The sequence below is a fragment of the Triticum urartu genome, chromosome 2A, assembly GCF_056163025.1.
Source record: "Triticum urartu cultivar PI428250 chromosome 2A, HENAU_Tu73, whole genome shotgun sequence".
Lineage (NCBI taxonomy): Eukaryota > Viridiplantae > Streptophyta > Magnoliopsida > Poales > Poaceae > Triticum > Triticum urartu.
In genome coordinates, this window is record NC_141874.1 from 536,643,937 (window position 1) to 536,652,726 (window position 8,790).

An 8,790-nucleotide genomic window follows, 5' to 3' on the forward strand; every position below is an offset into this window, starting at 1 on the left:
GGTACCATCAGATCCGTCTGTACGGGCCCGACGAGATCAAAACAACTTTCATCACTCCATTCGGGTGCTTCTGTTATGTCACCATGCCGTTCGGCCTCAAGAATGTCGGAGCCACGTTCATGAGGATGATTCAGAAGTGTTTGCTCACTCAAATCAGTCGGAATGTGGAGGCATACATGGATGATATTGTGGTCAAGTCACGGAAGGGTTCCGACCTGCTGACTGACCTTGCTGAAACCTTTGCCAACCTCAGGAGGTATGATATCAAGCTCAATCCGTCAAAGTGCACGTTCGGAGTTCCAGGTGGGAAGTTACTCGGTTTTCTCGTTTCCGAACGGGGAATCGACGCCAATCCTGAAAAAATTGGTACTATACTCCGGATGAAACGTCCTGTGCATGTGCATGATGTCCAGAAGCTTACAGGATGCTTGGCCGCTTTAAGTCGATTCATCTCTCGCCTCAGTGAAAAGGCATTGCCTCTTTACCGACTGATGAAGAAGTCCGACAAGTTCAAGTGGACTCCAGAAGCTGATGCAGCGTTTACAGAGCTCAAAGCTCTGCTCTCCACCCAGCCGGTGCTTGCTGCCCCAATCAGCAAGGAGCCTTTGCTGATTTACATTGCAGCCACAGGACAAGTTGTCAGTACAGTACTTACGGTCGAGCGGGAAGAAGAAGGAAAGGCCTTCAAAGTTCAGCGCCCAGTATATTATGTTTTTGAAGTTTTGACTCCTTCAAAGAAAAGATATCCTCATTACCAGAAGCTTGTATATGGGATTTATATGACCACGAAGAAGGTTGCACATTACTTCTCTGATCATTCCATTACAGTCGTTAGCGATGCTCCACTATCAGAAATTTTGCACAACAGAGATGCAACTGGTCGAGTGGCCAAATGGGCGATTGAACTTCTTCCCCTAGATATCAAGTTTGAGGCAAGGAAAGCTATCAAGTCCCAAGCAATTGCAGATTTCGTCACCGAGTGGATCGAACAGCAACTTACGACTCAAGTTCACTCGGAGCACTGTCCCATGTTCTTCGATGGATCTAAGATGCTGAATGGTTCCGGTGCTGGGGTAGTATTGGTTTCCCCCCGAGGAGATAAGCTCAGATATGTTCTCCAGATTCACTTCAATTCCTCCAATAACGAAGCAGAATATGAAGCACTTTTGTATGGGTTGCGCATGGCCATTTCACTCGGCGTCCGTCGCCTCATGGTCTATGGCGACTCAAATTTGGTGGTTAATCAGGTGATGAAAGAATGGGACGTCAGAAGTCCAGCTATGACTGGTTATTGCAATGCAGTGAGAAAGTTAGAGAAGAAATTCGAGGGGTTAGAGCTTTATCACATCCCCCGACTGAAAAATCAAGCGGCTGATGATTTGGCAAAGATAGGCTCCAAGAGAGAAGCCATCTCCAGCAATGTGTTTTTGGAACACATCCACTCGCCATCAGTCCAAGAAGATCCTTTTACAGATGAAGCCCCGTAGCCAAAGAGTGCCACAGATCCGACTGAAGTTGAAATTCCGGCAGTGGTCGACCTAATCATGGAAGTTTTGGCAATCACCCCTGACTGGACGATACCGTACATCGCGTACATCCTGAGAAAGGAACTCCCGGAGGACGAAGAAGAGGCTCGACAGATCGTCCGTCGATCCAAGGCCTTTACAGTCATAAAGGGACAGTTGTATAGAGAAAGCGCGACTGGAGTCAGTCAGAAGTGTATAACACCAGAAGAAGGTCAGATAATCCTTGATGATATCCACTCGGGGACCTATGGTCATCATGCGTCCTCTCGGACTATTGTGGCTAGAGCATACCGAGCGGGATTTTACTGGCCAAGAGCAAATGAAATGGCAAAAGAGATAGTCGACAAGTGTGAAGGGTGCCAGTTCTACTCCAACATGTCGCACAAGCCTGCATCAGCCCTAAAGACCATTCCACTCGTCTGGCCCTTTGCTGTTTGGGGACTGGACATGGTTGGCCCATTGAGAACAGGCAGGAGCGATTTCACACATGTGCTTGTGGCAGTCGACAAGTTTACCAAATATATTGAAGCTAAGCCTATCAAGAATCTTGATGCTTGCACTGCTATCAGTTTCGTCAGAGAGTTAACATTCAGATATGGAGTCCCGCATAGCATCATCACCGACAATGGGTCAAGCTTTGATTCGGACAAGTTCAGAGCTTTTTGCGCCTCTCAAGGCACACGAGTCGACTACGCATCGGTCGCCCACCCCCAGTCGAATGGACAAGCAGAAAGGGCAAATGGTCTGATTCTCAAAGGACTAAAGCCTCGCCTGATGTGTGATCTCAAGCACGCAGCAGGTGCTTGCGTCGACGAGCTTCCGTCGGTTCTATGGGGATTGAGGACTACCCCGAATCGGTCGACTGGAAGAACTCCGTTCTTTCTGGTTTACGGAGCGGAAGCAGTCTTGCCAAGTGATCTACTTCACAATGCACCCCGAGTCGAGCTTTATATCGAAGATGAAGCAGAACAAGCCCGGCAAGACGCAATCGACCTCCTGGAAGAAGAAAGAGAAATGGCTATGATCCGATCGACCATTTATCAGCAAGACATGCGTCGATTCCGTGCCAGAAATGTGAAGAGTCGAGCCTTCCAAGAAGGAGATTTGGTCCTCCGAGTGGATCAACAGAAACCACACAAGCTCGCTCCTACTTGGGAAGGTCCCTTCATCATCACTAGAGTCCTCCACAATGGAGTGTATCACCTTTACAATGTCGATCGCCAGATCGATGAGCCACGAGCTTGGAATGCAGAACTGCTCCGCCCCTTTCACACTTGAATTCTCACTCGGATGAGATGTGATAAGAAAAACTTCTATAGTCTATTTATCAAAGACAAGAGTGTTACAAATTTTCCTATGATTGTTGTTGCTTTTCTTTGTGTGTGAAATCCCCCAGTGGGTGGCTTAGCTGCGAATCCGTTCCGCCTAAGTTTGTAAAAAAAATCCTACCAAGTGGCGAGCCAGACTCCCACTCGGAGGCTTAGCTGCAGCTCAGTGCTCGCCTAAGTGTTTAAAAATCCTACCGAGTGGTGAGGCAGACTCCCACTCGGAGGCTTAGCTGCAGCCCAGTGCTCGCATAAGTGTTTAAAAATCCTACCGAGTGGTGAGCCAGACTCCCACTCGGGGGCTTAGCTGCAGCCCAGTGCTCGCCTAAGTGTTTAAAAATCCTACCGAGTGGCGAGCCAGACTCCCACTCGGAGGCTTAGCTGCAGCCCAGTGCTCGCCTAAGTGTTTAAAAATCCTACCGAGTGGCGAGTCGGACTCCCACTCGGAGGCTTAGCTGCAGCCCAGTGCTCGCCTAAGTGTTTAAAAATCCTACCGAGTGGTGAGCCAGACTCCCACTCGGAGGCTTAGCTGCAGCCCAGTGCTCGCCTAAGTGTTTAAAAATCCTACCGTGTGGTGAGCCAGACTCCCACTCGGAGGCTTAGCTGCAGCCCAGTGCTCGCCTAAGTGTTTAAAAATCCTATCGAGTGGAGAGCAAACCTCCCACTCGGAGGCTTAGCTGCAGTCCAGTACTCGCCTAAGTTTGAAAAAATCCTACCGAGTGGTGAGCAGACCTCCCACTCGGGGGCTTAGCTGCAGTCCAGTACTCGCCTAAATTTGAAAAAATCATACCGATTGGTGAGCAGACCTCCCACTCGGGGGCTTAGCTGCAGTCCAGTACTCACCTAAGTTTGAAAAAATCCTACCGAGTGGAGAGCAGACCTCCCACTCGGGGGCTTAGCTGCAGTCCAGTACTCGCCTAAGTTTGAAAAAATCCTACCAAGTGGAGAGCAGACCTCCCACTCGGGGGCTTAGCTGCAGTCCAGTACTCGCCTAAGTTTGAAAAAAATCCTACCAAGTGGAGAGTAGACCTCCCACTCGGGGGCTTAGCTACAGTCGAGTACTCGCCTATGTTTTTAAAATCCTACCGAGTGGAGAGCAAACCTCCCACTCGGAGGCTTAGCTGCAGCCCAGTGCTCGCCTAAGTATGTAACACATCCCAATCCGCAAGGACGAAGAGGTGCAAATCGACTGCTACCTTCTCCTTCGGAGCTACACCACAAATACAAAGTTATTTCGAGTGAAGAACAAGTTCCACTCGACAGATAATTCATGAAGATATTCAATGATAAATCAAGTTCAGATAAGATCCAAAGGTTCTAGACCGCAGATCAAGGTACTCGAGCCTCCAGCTCAACAAAGTTTAACAGTTACAAAAACCACTTGGCATTCCGAGGAAAATTTAAGGTGGGACATAAGAGTTTGTTCACTCCACGGGAGGAGGACTGGCAGGCTCGACGAACTCATCCAGGTCGATGCCGTCGGCTATCCGAGTGGCTGCAGCGATGAAAGTCTCCATAAAGGTTCGGAAGCATGCTTCTGGGTGTCGGCGACCTTAATTGCTGCCAGCTTGTCTTGTCGCACCTCCTTGCAGTGGACACGAACCAAGGACAGAGCCACATCAGCGCCACACCGAGCAGAAGACTTCTTCCACTCCTGCACTCGGTCAGGGATTCCGTTAAGTCGAGTCATCAGAGACTCGAGATCGTTTCGGCCAAAGTGCCAGGTCGATCCGTGACATGGCGACCTTCAGTCGAGCCAAGTAGTCCACGGCACCGTCGATGCGAGATTCCAGTCAGAGCAGATTCATGGCAGTTTCATCTTTCACAGGAGAGTTGATTGGATCCAAACCTGGTTCAATCCGCCCAGTCTCCTCTTCAAAGTTCTGGCAAAACTCTGCATTCACGATCCAAGGATAAGTCAATTTTCATACACTGAGCCGACACAAAAAAACACCAGTAAGAATTGAATGTACACCTTCAAGCTTGATGTACAACTTCTTGGCGAGGCTCCTCAAGTAGCTCTCTAGATCGTCCCTCCTGCGAGCGATGCCTTCCATCTTTTCGTTTAGGTTGAGGTTATCCTTCTTCCAACGTGTACACTCCCTGTTGGCTTCATTCAGAGCGGTCTTCAGCCTGGTATTCTCTTCTTCTAACTGGCCGACTGAAGCCAGCTTCTGTTCGGCCAGAGCGGTCTTGTCATGTCACGACCGGGTTTTCCGGGCATTGATTTCCAAAAAATGGTCGTCGTGCTCATCAGCCCCAGGATTACTGTTAGCTGATGAGGCTCCAACTTGATACAGAAATTCCAAGAAAAAATACAAAATATGTAGTACAAGACCATTCTGGCCTGTGAGTACAACAATTGGGTTTCTAGTGGTCGATGGCGGAAGCGGTTTGTGAGACATCAGTGTCTATGGGACTCCATTTCCCACAGGAACAGCTGACCAGGTTAACTCCTATCTTCGAGAGGCTGCTATCACCGTTGCTTAGGTCCCGAGGCTGTCATCGCCACGCTCCTCTCCAAGTAAGCAATCTGGCCAAGACAATAGCCAGGGACAAGCCAGTGAGTACTTTGAATGTACTCGCAAACATTAAGAACACAGGTATAATATAATTGATAATCATGCACTGCAAAATTCCATGATCACATCGCCAGTCATAAATAAAACATCTTTTATGCATGCAAGCAGGTTATTTTCATGCGACATGAATAAGCGGTAATAGAGTGGGAATAAAATGCCGCAGTCGGGCGTCTGAGCGACACCACATAAAGGGCTTTAAAAGAAATGCCACAGTCGGGCGTTTGAGCGACACCACATAAAGGGCTTTAAAAGAAATGCCACAGTCGGGCGTCTGAGCGACACCACATAAAGGGCTTATAAGAGAAATGCCACAGTCGGGCGTCTCAGCGACACCACATAAAGGGCTTATAAAATAAATAATCACAATGAATATCCAGGGGGTAGAACCGTCCCAGGGATACTCGATAATACAGATAATGCAATGGGTTAGTCCATCACAAAATAATAATCATGAACCTCACAAGTAAATAGTCGGTATCCAAGTTTGGTTTAACAATATCTCCTCTAAAGACCGACACTAAGACCAACACTTGACCCATCCCAGACTGTAATCCTTAACCATGGACACGGCGATTCGAATAGGTTTAATCTCTGCAGAGGGTGTACTCTTTACCCACGAGTAACGGATTCCTTTAGTCCATCGGGACTAATTCCGTCTACGGCCTTTTAGTAGAAAACACGCCTAACTTGCACACACCAGCTTAACTCATCGGTGTCTGGAATCACCCACGACACTTGTTAAGCAAAACTCTAAGTGGGGAGGCTACAACCTCGTGTAGCATAGGATCAAATTTATATCGCGCGCTCTAAGGGGTGGCCTCCCCTCTCGGTCCCAACCAGAAACACCCATGCCCCCTGACCAGGTGGCCTGCCTACCGGCTACAACCGGTATCTTCCACCATGGCCTCTCTGTACGGTGTGTACTTGAAAGGGGTTGACGACTTACTGAACCGTACCCTACCTGCGGCAGGGACGAGTGGTAGTACGAGGCAAGTATGGGGGTTACTGGAACAAGACTCGGTCTACAGTCGACTCAGGAGGTTTATAAATTCCCTGCATGACATGTATATCAACTATATTTCAACCGATGAAATCACCACCCATTATACCTTACTATGCCATACCGGACATAACCGTCCCGACGGGGACCGGCGACAAGCTCACTCCTACCCAAGGCAGAGGCTTTCCCGGATTCCTTTCCGGCATGCATGCAAGGCACATGAGGATGATTGCCATCACAAGTATATTCATTTCCAACCGCAAGGAAATCACTAATATGCATCCATGCAAATGACCATATCACATGAAATAACAAGTTCTCCGAAATAAGGTGGTGTTATAAACGTGTCAACTAACACACCAAAAATATTATTCCGGGGTTCAGAATGCTTGCCTTCAAGTTGTGGAGGGGTGAGGTGCTCTCCAAAACTTTTGAAAGTTTTCTTCTTTTCCAAAATCCTATTTTCAAAAATATGCAAATAACACATATTTCAAAAACAGTACAAAAAAAGTTGTTTGGAAAATTTTCAAATAAATCTTAAAATAAACTAGACAGAATTTGAGAGATGTAGGAAAAAGAATCAATTCATTTGGAGTTATATTTAAAAAGTTATAGACAGTCAAAGCTGTGGTCAAAAATCTGTTTATAATAAAATCAGGAAAAAGAAAACGTTTCAAAAGAATTACGCCTTCGGGCAGAGAAAACGTACTACGGGTTTTACGCCTCCACTTACTCCAGCGTGGACGGCGCGTGGGTCCCTGACAATGGGCCCGCCTGGCCCACCGGTCAGGTTTGACTGGTCTATCCCTCCCTCCTCTTCCTCTGCCCGAACGGAGGCGAGGCAACGGCGATCGTCGCCGGTGAACGGCGGCTCCCCGCGGGTTCCAGAGGGTCTGGATGGATCCACGAGACCGAGGCGGTCCTTCCGGTGGTCGCTGGGTAGACGGGGGTGGAAAGTGTCGTCGGCGGTGAGCTTCGCGGCGGAGGGGGCTTCGGGAGCAGAGTGATTTTGGGGCTGCGGTGGCTCCCGATCAAAATCGAGCAGGGGGAAGTGTTCGTGGGAGGAAGATAAGGCTCCTGGTGGAGAGAGTGGAGAGGGGGAGGTATTAGAGGTGCCGGAATGGCCGGGGCGGTGGCGGTGGCAGGAGTTGCCGGAGACGGGGAAGAAAACCTCCCTGGGTCGAATGCGAGCTAGGGGAGCGCCATTGGGGTGGCATGAGGTCGCCTGAGTGCTCGGACGAGCTCGGGGGCCTCCTTTTATAGCGCGACGAGGTCGGTTCCGCGGCGGTGGATAAGGCTGCTGGCGACCGACGTGGCGGGGCAACGTGGCGAGGCTGGGGATGGCGGCAGGAGCTAGCGGACGAGCGGGCACTGTTCCAGGGGCGAGCTGGCGAGCGGGAGAGGCTCGGGCGGCGCCGACATGAGCAGGAGCTGTCGGGCGGCCGTGGCGACTAGCTCTTGGCTTGCCGGAGCTGTGGCGAGGGGCTCTTGGCGCGTTGCCGTGAGAAGGGGAGCGCGTGGCGTGGTGCTGCAGAGCAGGCCAAAACCAGGGGGGCCAGCGTGTCGGCTCGGCGCACGGGCATGCCAAACGCACGCTCGGCTCGCGCTCTGGGCGTGCACGGGACGTGCTCGTCGTAATGCCAGGGCCTGCTACAGGGCTTGGGTGAGGCTGGCACTTATCAGACCCAGGTTAGGAGTAACTGGGAGCCTAGTGGACAAGTTGGTTTTATCAAAGGTGCAAGCTCACAGTGCAATGTCAAAATTCATGTCAAAACAGATCATGCCCGTAAGGTGTTTGACAAAATGCCAAGGGCACTTAGGCATTTCTTGGAGTGGCCAAATTCTCCAGATCAGGGTCTCCTTAGATGCATGAGAGAGTGGTCAGGTCATTTGGACAAAAGGAGAGACTTTCTAGTGCAAGTTTTACAAAACTTTAATTTTGGACAGTAGATAAATGGCATTATTTCATGAACCAAAAATGACCCAAAGGGTGCATGCTCCTGGACTTAAGGGTTTGGTAGGGCTGTCTACAAGTAGGAGAAGGCACAAGGTTACTGGAGCAAAAATAAATAGGGTTGTAGTAGAAATCACAAGGCTGGACCAGAATGAAAATGAGGTTGATTCACTCAAATTTTTCAAATAACATCACTGGGTTTTTGCATAAAGTTGAATCATATGATACTACTAACATCCCATAATTTTGGTGGAGGCCAGAAAGAAATATTTAAATGGGTTGTAGTGCAAAATTGCACTCTGGACCAGAGAAGAAAAATTGATGCAAAGCTCAAAATATTATATGAATAAAAGATATTTCTGTATAAAAGTGATTTAAAAACATCACATGACATCTCCAAATT